This window comes from Musca autumnalis, unplaced genomic scaffold (genome assembly GCF_047663935.1).
Source record: "Musca autumnalis isolate F117 unplaced genomic scaffold, ASM4766393v1 scaffold_3, whole genome shotgun sequence".
In the NCBI taxonomy this organism is placed as follows: domain Eukaryota; kingdom Metazoa; phylum Arthropoda; class Insecta; order Diptera; family Muscidae; genus Musca; species Musca autumnalis.
Window position 1 is genome coordinate 152,511,804 of NW_027411866.1, and position 13,410 is coordinate 152,525,213.

A 13,410-nucleotide genomic window follows, 5' to 3' on the forward strand; every position below is an offset into this window, starting at 1 on the left:
TATATAGAAGGGCAGTAGGTCTTCTTATAGAAGATCAGGATGTCTTCTAATAGAAGATCAGGAAGTCTTCTCATAGAAGAGCAGGAGGTTTTCTCATAGAAGAGCAGGAAGTCTTCTTAAAGAAGAGGAGGAGGTCTCCTAATAGGAGAGCAGGAGGTCTTCTTATAGAAGAGCAGCAAGTCTTCTAATAGAAGATCATGATGTCTTCTTAAAGAAGAGGAGGAGGTCTCCTAATATGAGAGCAGGAGGTCTTCTTTTAGAAAAGCAGAACTCTTTGTATAGAAGGGCAGTAGGTCTTCTTATAGAAGATCGGGATGTCTTCTAATAGAAGAGCAGGAAGTCTTCTCATAGATGAGCAGGAGGTCTTCTCATAGAAGAGCAGGAGGTGGTCTCATAGAAGAGCGGACAATCCTCTCATAGAAGAGCAGGCGGTCTTTCCATAGAAGAGCAGTAGGTATTTTTAATGAATGACAGGAGCTCTTCTTACAGAAGAGCAGGAGCTCTTTTCATAGAAGAGCAGGAGCTCTTTTCATAGAAGAGCAGGAGCTCTTTTCATAGAACAGCTGGAGGTCTTTTCATAGAAGAGCAGGAGGCCTTCTCATAGATGCGCAGTAGATCTTCTTATAGAAAAACTGGAGGTCTTCTTTTAGAACATTGAAAGCTTCTTGTAGAAGACCTAGACACTTCTTATAGAAGATCTGAGGTCTTCTTATAGAAAAACTTAAGGACTTTTTATAGAAGACCTGATGAATGTCTTCTTATAGAAGATCTTAAGGTCTTTTCAGGGAAAACCAGAATGTCTTGTTATAAAACGCTTGAATGTCTTCTTATAGAAGATCTGGAGGACATTTTATAAAATACATGGAGGAGTTATTTTAAACAAGTGAGCCAAGGCTATAGTCGGGTCGGGGCCGACTATGTGATACCCTACACCACTTCCCCTGTGCATAAGCTTTTGACTGGTAAAATTCAAAATATTAAAATTGGGATAGCTTAACGCCTTTGCTCTGAATGTCTTCATTAATACAGGTCAATTTTATTGAAACGCGTTTAAGTGCATCGTCAGAATAACTCAAATAAAACAAGTAAAAAAGTATCAGTCGGCTCGGCCGACAGAGATATACCCTCAGCCTGTGCAAATTGAAACACTTTTTTCACAAAAAAAAAAAAATATGTATTTAGGGGGTTTCAAAATTTTGGTCGTATGAACCGACAAAAATGTTGATTAGGATTAAAGTTCAAAAATTGTGCGGAAAAGGTTCTTAAAGGAATGGACCGACATAGACCATGGGGGTGCCATAGGGGGTTTTTACACCCTTCGGGCTGTTTTCTCAAGAAGTATGGACTTGCCCCTGAAACAACTTTTACCATCGTAATTGAGGCAGCGAATGTAAGTTGCTTCAACAAAATAAATAATAAATAAAAAAAAAAACAAACGGGGTGAGCTAAATAAAACCATTTAAAAATCAAAGTGATTCAATAGCAGGTCTTAAAGTGAACTTATCCAAAATTTTGTGTGGGAGGTACGGGATGGAGCGAACAAATATAGTCCATATTCGAACCTGATCTATATCTGGTAGATATTATGAGAATGTGTAAAGTATGGACCGAATCGGTCACTCCCATCAAGAGTTATCGTGGCCCAATTTTTCCGAACATTTTTTAACTTTTGAGGGGTAGGTACCTGAAGGAGTGGACAGATATGGCTTATGGTTTCTTTTTCAACTTTCAGACTATTTTTTCAGGAAGTATGGACTTGCCCCAGAGGAAACTTGTACCTTCGTATAGGGGACAGTGAATACAAGATGTTACAACAAAAACCAAGGCGATTCGAGAGCAGGTCCTAAACTGAACTTTTCCGAAATTTTGTGTGGGAGGTACTCGAAGGAGTTTACCGATTGAGTTCATATTGGAACCTCATCTAAGTCTGGTAGAAATTTCATAATGTGCAAAGTATAGACCAAATCGGTTACTCCCATCAAGAGTTATCGTAAGCACAAATTTTCCGAATATTTTCGAACTTTTGTGGGGGAGGTACCGGAGGGAGTGGACCGATATAATCCATCTTTGAACTTGAACTAAGTTTGGACAAAATATTACGAAAGCCAAATTTTGGACCGAATCGGCGGATCCGTTCGAGAGTTATCTTGCGCTCCAACCACTACACACGGTGTCATAGGGTTTTTTGTAACTTTCAGGCTATTTTCTCTGGAAGTATGGACTTGCCCCTAATGAAACTTACAGCGTCGTATAGAGGACAGGGAATACAACTTGCGTAAACAAAAATCAAAGCGATTCGAGACCAGGTCCTAAACTGAACTTTTCCGAAATTTTGTGTGGGGGGTACCGGAAGGAGTGGACCGATTGAGTCCATATTGGAACCTCATCTAAGTTTGGTAGAAATTACACGATGTGCAAAGTTTGGATCAAATCGGTTATTCCCTACAAGAGTTATCGTGCGCACAAGTTTTGCGACAATTTTTGAACATTTGTGGGGGAGGTACCTGAAGGAATGGACCTATATGGCCCATCTTCGAACTTAAATCGAATCTGGACAAAATATTTGGGTACCCAAAATTTGAACCGAATCGATTGATCCGTTCGAGAGTTATCGTGCGCACCAGCCTGCCAGACAGACAGACAGACAGACAGACAGACAGACGGACGGACATTGCTAGATCTACTCAAAATTGTCTGAAACGGATATCGTACAAACATACTTGGGGTCTAAAACCATTATTTCTATGAGGCACATTTTTGGTCGTATCAAAGTGTAAATACCCTCTTTAGCCTAAAGGCTGAGGGTATAAAAATAGAAAAGTGGGATGTATGCCAACCATCAACCATCACATTCCGACCCCTGAATAATATCCGACCATTACCAAAATCAATAGGTTTATTCGTCTGTGGGACCCCCATTAACACCCAAAATTTCGTGACGATCCAATCAAAATTACGACGTGTAGCGTGATTACAAAAAAATAAAAAATAGGACGTATTACCGACTATTGCTATATCTCCGTTATTTAACCACATACGCCAACATGCTTTACATCATTGTAAAGATGGGATTTTCTACTTTCATAGTCGGACTTTGCTTTTGGAAGGTCCCCAACCAATGCCGAGCTATTCGTCATTATTATTAAAATCGCAAAAATGAGAAGTTGTGTTTCAATAGCGGCTATTGCGATATCTTCATTGTTTTACCACCTACGACAACCTACGTTACATCGTTACAAAGGCGATATTTTCTACTTTCATCAGTAGGGTTTGCTTTTGATATACCCCTTATAGAAGCGGAGATATTCGCTTTGAAATAAAACGTTGACTTTTTCTCCAAATAAGTTGTTTGCCCATTCCGACCCCTGAATATTATCCGACCATCACCAAAATCAATAGGCTTCTTCCTATTGACGATCCGATCAAAATTGCAACCTGTAGCGTGATTACAAAAAATGGAAAAAATGGGATGTATTAACGACTATTGCGATATCTCCTTTATTTGGCCACCTACGCCAACCTACTTTGCATCATTGTAAAGATGGGATTTTCTACTTTTATCGTCAGACTTTGTTTTTGGAAGGTCCCCAACCAAAGCTGTCATATTCGTCATTATTATTAAAACCGCAAAAATGAAAAGTTGTGTTCTATTAGCAGCTATTGCGATATCTTCGTTGTTTGACCACCTACAACAACCTACCTTACATCGTTGCAAAGGCGATATTTTCTACTTTCATTAGCAGGTTTTGCTTTTGGCATACCCCCTACAGAAGCTGAGATATTCGGTTTGAAAAAAACATTGTCTTTTTCTCCAAAAAAGTTTTTTGCCCATTTCGACCCCTAAATATTATCCGACCATCACTAAAATAAATAGGCTTTTTCCCCTGCGGGACCCCCATCAACACCCAAAATTCGGTGACGATCCGATCAAAATTACGACCTGTAGCGTGATTTCTTTAAAAGTGGAAAAATGGGATGTATTACCGACTATTGTGATATCTCCGTTATTTGGCCACCTACGCTAACCTACTTTGCATCATTGTAAAGACAGGATTTTCTAATTTCATAGCCAGGTTTTGTTTTTGGAAAGTATCCAACAAAAGCTGTGTTATTCGTCATTAGAATTAAAATCGAATAAATGAAAAGTTGGGTTCTATAAGCGACTATTGCGATATCTTCGTTGTTTGACCACCTACGACAACCTACCATACATCGCTGTAAAGGTGATATTTTCTGCTTTCATTAGCAGGCTTTGCCTTTAATATACCCCTTATAGATACGGAGATATTCGCTTTAAAATAAAACGTTGACTTTTTCCGCAAATAAGTTTTTTGCCCATTTCGACCCCTAAATATTATCCGACCATCACCAAAAACAATAGGCTTCTTCCCCTCCGGGACCCTCATCAACATCCAAAATTTGGTGACGATCCGATCAAAATTGCGACCTGTAGCGTGATTACAAGGTTTATATGGACAGACGGACAGACGGACAGACGGACGGACGGACTGACGGACGGACACACATAGCCAGATCGACTCAGCTCGTCGAGACATTCATTTTGGTATATATAAGTATGGGTCTACGACCATTATTTCGATGCGTTACAAACTTTTTGGCCAAAACCAACTTATAATACCCTCCCCACATAGTGGTGTAGGGTATAAAAATCTGCAGGATCTGAAGTTCCTCTTATGAAATATATGGAGATCTTCTTATAGAAGCCCTGAAGGTCTACTTATAGAAGTTATGGAGGATTTCTTATCGATGATCTGGAGGTCTTCGTATAGAAAATCCTGGGGGGGGGGGGGAATTTCCGTTTTGTAACCAAAAACGAATTTTTTATTAATGAAATTTATAAAAGTATAATAGTAAGTTTAGATTTACGAAGTCCACTCGATTTCAATTGTCAATTCCATTGCTTAAACGTAAATTGAAACCCAATGGTTTTCAGATGAGTTTTCATTTGACGTATACACAACGGAATTGACAATTGAAATCGAGTGGATTTCGTAAATTTAAACCAAGCTAATAATGGCATTTTTTGCAAATTGTGAATCGCACAAGGAGCGCTCACTCTTTGAGACATAACAATGTGTAGGGTTCACCAATCAAAGTTTGTTGTTGATTTATCTTTAGATAACACTTCAAAAAAGAATACAAAATTATTAAAATAAAGGGGTAGCCATAAGTAGTTTGCCTTAAAATGAGCATTAACTGGCTATGCCATATGGTTAAAAAGACGCGATAGAAGAAAACACTACGATGAAATGGCGAGAGAGGCCGGAAGTTCAGTGTTGCGAGGCTATACACGTTCAGTTTACAAGGCGGTAAGAAAATTAAGCTTGGAACAAAATACGTACTGCGGCGAAAATTGATTGGCAAATAGGCAAACCCTCACGACAATCTCATGACAACAACAACGATGGAAAGTGGTGTATATTGAACTACTTATCCACGGTACACGAATGCATCAAGCCCTTTTGACTTCATAGGTTATTCCGTTTTTAATAAACCAGTCCAAAGAAAGGCCTTCCGAGGAAATACCGAAATTGGAAATTTGTAAACCTATTAAATACTACACAGAATATCTTAGCATTTGTCATCGTGGATCGTATCGTACAATTGATATACGGAACTCATAGTGTATGAAGATTCATTGTGCAACGTCTAATTTAAGGAATCGGAAAGCGAACTTCTTACTGTACAAACTATGAGTACCTACCCCAGGGCTTTCGGAACAATAGTTAGTATCTTTTGGTAATTTTCCAACTCTTTCCGTACAAATTTTCAGAAGCCCTATCATATCCCATTCCAACACATCAACAATACCTCACATTCCAAATTTCATGGTTATATCTTGAGCGGTCTCGCCTGGGCGTGGATATGCCTGTCACTCACCTACGAAGTTCGTTTGCGTTTTTTTTTTTTTGACGACCGTGTTTTGCGTTGTCTCAAAAATCAATTTTCCAAAAAAAAAATGCAATTAGCTTCTGAACATTTTCGTTCGATAATTTTTCACAACAGTCGGCGTGGATTATCACGGCTAGAGTGTGTCGATGAAATTAGATCTTTATATGACGATGAAGAACCATCCAATAGCACTTTAAAAACTGGTTTAATGAATTCAATAGTGGCCGACGCTCGCTCAAGAACGGCGGTCGTCCAAAAACAGTCGTTGTGCCAGAAAACATTGATGCCTGGGACGTTCCTTGGCACCAATCCACAAGAGCCATTTTGAGCGATTGTCATCTTGGGTGTGGGTGTTCATGTAAAATCAAAAGGATGCTGGTGGAAGAAATGCCTAAAGGCCTCATCTCATAAGAGGATTTCTGGCTTAATTCATTAAGTTGCATGTTCATCCGACTTTAAGTCAAAAGTCAAAGCATACGAAAATCGTGTTCCAGCACACATTCAACAGCGTAGAGATGCGGCAACTCTATGTGGCTGAATGTGTGCTGATACACGATTTTCGTATGCTCTGACTTTTGACCTAAAGCCGGAAGAACATGCAACTTAACGAATTAAGCCAGAAATGCATTCCAGAAAATAAAAAATATACTATTTATACAATATTTTAAAGAAATGCATTAATGCACAGTTAACGGCTGATGAGACGTGACTTTAAATGAATATGTAAATAAATTAACTATTATTAAGTTGCTACTAATTTTTTTAAATGTTGGTCATGCAACGGAAATGAAACGTGTCAACAGAGCAAAACTACACTTACAGTGACAGCAGAGTGGCGCAGTGGAAGCGTGCTGGGCCCATAACCCAGAGGTCCGAGGATCGAAACCTTGCTCTGCTATCAAGTTTAATGATCAAAACAATTTTTTCTTGAATATTTGTAAATACCAAATACTATTTCATAAACGTTTCGTTAAAAAAAAACATACATATCGTCATCATAAATGCCCGAAGTAGAGTTGTGCTTTCTAGTTCGTTTAGCTGATCGATCTTTTTAGTTCAGCTCTTTTGACTGAACTAGGTCGTTCTTTTAGTTCAGTTAGTTTGTCTATATTTACGTTAGGCAATTTTCTTGCGGCAATTGTCAGTTTTCTGGAGAGATAGGTGAGGTATATGGTAACCCTTTGCCTCTCAACACCCTCTCTCACCGAAAAACTGACAATTGCCGCAAGAAAAATTGCCGAAAGTTAATATGGACTTTATTTTATTTATTTTTTATTTTATTTATTTATTGTATTTATTTATTGCAACAGCTGACATTTCTTCGTTCTTTTGCTGAACTATAAAGAACGACTTCGAGTGATCTAGTTCAGTCGTTCCTTCAGGAGAGTCGTTCAATTGAACTAGTTCGTTCGCGAACTACACAACTCTAGCCCGAAGACGTAACCGACATGAAAATCGAAATTTGTTTTTTGACGTAATCTGATACATAAAGCTAAAATAAATGATCCGGCAAAATTTCAATCTTCTACGTTCAAAAACAACGATGCTATTTAAGAAATGGCATTTCGGAAAATGGGATAATATTGCAAATTTTGTTGTAATGGATGATCTCAAAACTAAGCACTTCAGCGGTTTTGGTTTCACTACTAATTCCCCTTCGTATATGATCGATAATATCCCATATACTCGCCTTCATAAGATTAATATTCCATAAAACAGTTTTTAATTTTATAACGTTTTTTGCTTCTCCTGTAAAGTTTTGGTTTTATGGGTTACGTCTTCCGGCATTTATAGTGACGATATACACCTAAGGCCCATACCTATATACGAACGTATACCCAGGGCGTGTGTGGTGAAAAAAGTAGAACTCATGTATTCTTATGAGAACTACCGAAATACGTCGAGCGTATACTTTTTGTAAGTTGAACAAATTTAACTTTGACACAACTTTATTGTTTGTATGTGTTTTTTTATTTTAAAAACAAAAGTCCAACAAAACATGAAATACAATTCATTGCAAAACATTTAAGTAAGTTTCGGTCGCGGATTTTGTGTTTTAAATGTGATTTGGGACTCAACGTATTTGGGTAATACGGACGCTCAGAGAGCGTTGTTTTGGTAGGTTGGTGAAATATTTGTGTACGTCCCGTCGTTTTTTATGTTTAGCAGTAAAACATAAATGGAAGTATTGCTTTCATTTTATTATTATTTTATTATTTATTCTATTACTTTTAAACATAAAAAAGGCTCTTGTCGATTGGTGCCAAGGAAAGTCACAGGTGATGAATCATGGATCTATGCGTATGAGCCAGAAACAAGACATTAATCGACCATGTGGGTCTTTGAAGAAGAGCCAAATCCAACAAAAGTTTTTCATGGATGAAGTACTTCGAAGCAAATGGTCGCCTGTTTTTTCGGATAAACTGACTATGTGGCGGCTATGCGGCTTGAGGAACGTAGGATCGTTAATTCTGAGTGGTACCCACAATTTGTTTGCCTGAAGTCTTCGGAGAAATTCGAGAAACGAATAAGAGAAGACGAATCATCGTACACGTGGCAATGCAAGCTCTCACACATCGATTCAAAACAGCGCCTTTTTGGCCGTACAAAACGTGGAATTGATGGCACATCCGCCGTACAGCGCCAGAACATGCTGTTGAAGTGTTCAAAAACCACGTTTTGGAGGTGTCTCAATTGGAGTGGAAAAAGTGCTTCAACAATTGGTTTGAGCACATATAAAAGTGTATAAATCATGCTAAAGAATACTTTAGAAAACAGTAAAACTTTTTTTCATGATAAATATTCAGTTTTACATTACTAGTCGTCTGTTGTAATCACTCTAGCGTCCAAAATTATTGAGCTAGAACGCTATATTTATGCACTCGATGTCAAGTACTACGATGGGCTATATCGGCCACGTTTTGGTATAGCCCCCATATAAGGTTGCCTCACGATTTTCGGTATTTTGAGGGTTTTAGCTGTAGTTTTTGTCTTAACTAAAAGTAATTTGACATTTAAGGTTCGCAGTGGTCACAAAACTTGTCCACTTATCAAAAACTTGTCAACATAGGTCCATATAATGGTACCACCCGATTTACGATGTTTTTATGTGCTTCAGACATTTGAGGTTCCCAGTGGTCACAAAACTTCTTTACCAAAAATTGTCAACATTGGTCCACACTTTAATATAGGCCCCATATTAAGGTGCCGCCCGATTGAAGGCATTTTTAGATAAATTTTCTGGCGTAATTTAGGCATTTGGAGTATCAGTGGTCATAAATATATCCACGTTTACTGAAAGTACATATTATACAATTCACATTCTATTATGTGACCTGGTTCCAGAACCTGCATGAATTTACTATATACGTACTTTCAAATTTTGTTTTATTTTTTCCTTTATTTATTTGAAAAGTTATGCAAGTTTTATGTGTATAAATGTCCGAATTCCAGAAAATAAAAAATTAGACTATTTATACAATATTTTAAAGAAATGCATTAATGCACAGTTAACGGCTGATGAGACGTGACTTTAAATGAATATGCAAATAAATTAACTATTTTTAAGTTGTTAATATTTTTTTTTAAATGCTAGTCATGCAACGGAAATAAAACGTGTCAGCGGAGCAAAACTACAGTTGTAGTAACAGCAGAGTGGCGCAGTGGAAGCGTGCTGGGCCCATAACCCAGAGGTCCGAGGATCGAAACCTTGCTCTGCTATCAAGTTTAATGATCGAAACAATTTTTTCTTAAATATTTGTAAATATCAAATTCTATTTCATAAAAGTTTCCTTAAAAAACATACACAAATCTAAAAAAATAAATGGAAATAATGCTTTCAGTAACTACGTTCAAAAAATTGATTCTATTAGTTTTAAACATAATTTCATGGTCTGCTTCTCTAAGACGATTTGAATTCAAATTCGTTCGAACTAGTACAAAACTTCCGTTTTTTTTTGAAAAATATTTGAAACCTTGCTCTGCTATCAAGTTTAATGATCGAAACAATTTTTTTCTTAAATATTTGTAAATATCAAATACTATTTCATAAACGTTTCGGCAAGAAACATACACAAATCTAAAACATAAATTAAAATAATTTCACATGGTTTAATAAGAAAGGTTAGCCAAAGCTTTTTGTCAATTTAAATTTTTTCATTCGAGTATGCCTAAAACTTCAAAACAATATAACCAAACTGTGTATGTGTGTGTGGTGTTTGAATAATATGCCAAACAATTTTAAAAACAATCGAATTCAATGATTTTTAAAATTGTTTTTAGACCATTTGTATGGAAGAAATTGGTGAGATTTGCATTGAAACAATCAGTTTATCATATTCACAACTCGATTATGTGGAGAAAACTTAACTATTCATTCATTGTTCGCGTTTTTTATAAAATGCTCAAAAAATGGATTGTAAACAAACCCACTTGTTGCTTTTATTTTGAAGTTTTAGGAATTCAAGAAAAACAAGGGTTCTATAGATTTTTTTCATTTAAATCTACCTCTTTACTTATACCATGTAATTTCATGTTCTGTTCCTCTATGACGATTCGAATTCAAATTCGTTCGAACTAGTACAAAACTTCGGTTTTTTGAAAAATATTTGAGTTTTTTTATTTGCAATCAACCGACCATATGTTTAAAAGTAATAGAATAAATATTTTGAAAGTAATATTCTGAAAGCAAAATTTCCATTTATGTTTTAAATTTTTGTATACTTTTTACCGAAACGTTTATGAAATAGTATTTAATTTGTAATAATATTTAATAAAAAACGTTTCGATCATTAAACTTGATAGCAGAGCAAGGTTTCGATCCTCGGACCTCTGGGTTATGGGCCCAGCACGCTTCCACTGCGCCACTCTGCTTACGATTATGATAAGAGTAACCAATTTAACAATAACTGTAGTGAAAGGTTTTAAAAACCTGAAGAGAAGTTTGGACATGAAACTACTTCATTCAAATATTTCCTGGAATTTCAGAAATTAATATTTGAAGATACTTTTTGAATTTGAAATAAACGAAAATGTATACAATAGTTCGAATATACAAATTACCTTTTTTGAGGTGGACGGAATTCAATTATTCCGAACCAATGGGACTTTACATTTTATTTAAATTATTTTTCGGGCTCAAGAAACAATATTGACCGAAATACAAAAAACAAATAAATTAGAAAATCGCCTGCGTCAACCTACGAGAAACAACGTAGATGTCACTATAGTTGTAAATCCATCTCATTTTTCGCACTTTAACCCTCCCAGTCCATTTGTTTACATTTCGCAATGTTTTTACGTGGGCAGAAATTATATTTGACTCTGAAAATGTTAATTGTAATGTCGAATATGTCAAACTTGGTTGAAGACATTTCAACAAATTAAACAACAATTAAATTGTAATATCAAAAGTTCTCAAATACTAGAGATATAGAAGAAGGAGAAGTTATCCCAATTTTTGCAATTTTATTTCAATGACGTGTATCTCTGCTTTTGTTAGACGTTAGTCCGAATGAAATGGAAGTGTGGCACGTTGACACGAGATAAACTTATATGCCATTTAGATATTACACCATTAGCCGGATTTAGCCCATTATCAGGTTTTATTTGCTATCCGGCCAAAATCTACCAGATTTCCCATACAAAAATAAATCCTCCTATTGGGTGGATTTGTTTTAAATCTGGCATAAATCCTCATATACAACTCTGTTTTTTGCAACATGTTGCTAGAAAATGCAAAAATTTGCAAGCTGACACAAGAAACAAGGTAGATGCATCGGTGAATTGCTACACTAAATATAATTTAAAATGTAAAAATTTGTAAACAAGGTGGAAAAATTAAATCTGTTTTGATGTACAAAGTTGATTTTAATCAACAAAGACTAATATTTATGATGTCTAAGCGATAAAATAATTCGTTTATTTATTTTAGATGGGCAAACTGCGACAAAATAATTCTTTATTTGCTCTTTAGTTAGCATTAGTAGCATAATGTGCTAACATTTTCAGTATTAAACAATAAATTTGTAAGTTGACGTATGTTTTTTGAGACGAATTCAATTAAAAAAAAAATTCTTTTGACGTTTCAAATTCGGGCTGATGCATCTACCTTGGTAATTGTGCTATGAACAAAAATCAGCTGACTGCCATTTAAAGCCTCCAAAATGTATATCTAAATGCAATGAGATTTGTACTGGATTTATTAAATCCAGTCGAGGATTTATGGCTAGTCTAAATGAGCTATTAGACCCATCTATGGCCCAAAACTACAGGTACTACACCAAAAACAGCAGATTACCGTTCTCATTGTCAAAATGTATTATTATTACAAAACGTTAATAAGCAATTCACAGTAATGCGTTATTGTGAACAAATTTTGACGATAAGACAGATTTTGAGCAACTGATGTTGTAGTAACACCTTCTTATTCCGCCGTGGACCCATCTCTATGGCAGACTTCCTTTAATTTTTTCAATCGCTATGCAGATATGTTTAAAATGCTTATTTATGACTAACTTCCCTTAAGTAGGCAAATTACTTATTTGAACTCCGCATTTTTCTTCTAAAATCTTCACAGAGATATTGCAATTTTTATTTCAAACCCTAGTCCATGAACCATTACGAATGTTGCAAGAATTGAAATATAAGAAATATAATTAATTGGCACATTTTAAAGTGCGCTTAGCAGAGCAAGGTTTCGATCCTCGGACCTCTGGGTTATGGGCCCAGCACGCTTCCACTGCGCCACTCTGCTGTTGTGCATAGTGTGATGCTACCATTGAATAAACCTTTTCTCTTAATAAAATCTACATATCGCCTCTAATTTGTGATAGTAATTAAAAATGAAATTAATTGACTTATCTTAAACCATACCTCATACAGCGAACATTGTTTGAGGATATAGGCCTCGTCACATAAGAGGATTTCTGGCTTAATTCATTAAGTTGCATGTTCTTCCGGCTTTTAGTCAAAAGTCAAAGCATACGAAAATCGTGTTTCAGCACACATTCAGCCGCGTAGAGATGCGGCAACGAGGCCTTAATTCCTTCTTCAACTCCATATTTTTCTTCTTTATGTATTACAAATTAATATGTTTTATGTTATGAAATTATTGACAGCTCTCGATTCTTAGCAGCATGTATTACACTTGTTTTATTCCTGTATCCTGTCCGTTCTTGAATGTTCCTTAACCAGTATGTCTCTCTTCTGCCTCTTTTTCTGTGTCCTTCTATATTACATTTAATAATGGCTTGTATAAACTTATATTTACGGTTTCTCATTAGGTGTCCCGGATAAGCGATTTTTCTTGATTTGGCGGTGCGTAGAAGTTGTCTATCGAGGTTCATTCATCTTAGAACTTCTTGATTCGTAATATGTGATGTGTAGGGTATCTTCAGTATTCTTCGATATACCCAAATTTCAAATGCTTCACTTTTTTTCTCATATGAACTTTTTAGGGTCCAGTAGGCCTATTTTGTTACTTTTTAACAATCCGAC

At 36.1% G+C, this 13,410-nt stretch overlaps 4 non-coding genes across 4 annotated transcripts; 2 read left to right on the forward strand and 2 right to left on the reverse strand.

The window, feature by feature from the left end:
- The first annotated feature begins 6,739 nt into the window (after positions 1 to 6,739).
- TRNAM-CAU (transfer RNA methionine (anticodon CAU)) lies at positions 6,740 to 6,811 on the forward strand. Its single transcript has one exon. It is a non-coding gene; the product is annotated as a tRNA-Met (tRNA).
- A 2,750-nt stretch (positions 6,812 to 9,561) lies between these two features.
- Positions 9,562 to 9,633, forward strand: TRNAM-CAU (transfer RNA methionine (anticodon CAU)). Its single transcript has one exon. It is a non-coding gene; the product is annotated as a tRNA-Met (tRNA).
- Positions 9,634 to 10,713: 1,080 nt separating this feature from the next.
- Positions 10,714 to 10,785, reverse strand: TRNAM-CAU (transfer RNA methionine (anticodon CAU)). The gene has a single exon. It is a non-coding gene; the product is annotated as a tRNA-Met (tRNA).
- A 1,810-nt stretch (positions 10,786 to 12,595) lies between these two features.
- Positions 12,596 to 12,667, reverse strand: TRNAM-CAU (transfer RNA methionine (anticodon CAU)). The gene has a single exon. It is a non-coding gene; the product is annotated as a tRNA-Met (tRNA).
- Positions 12,668 to 13,410: the final 743 nt, after the last annotated feature.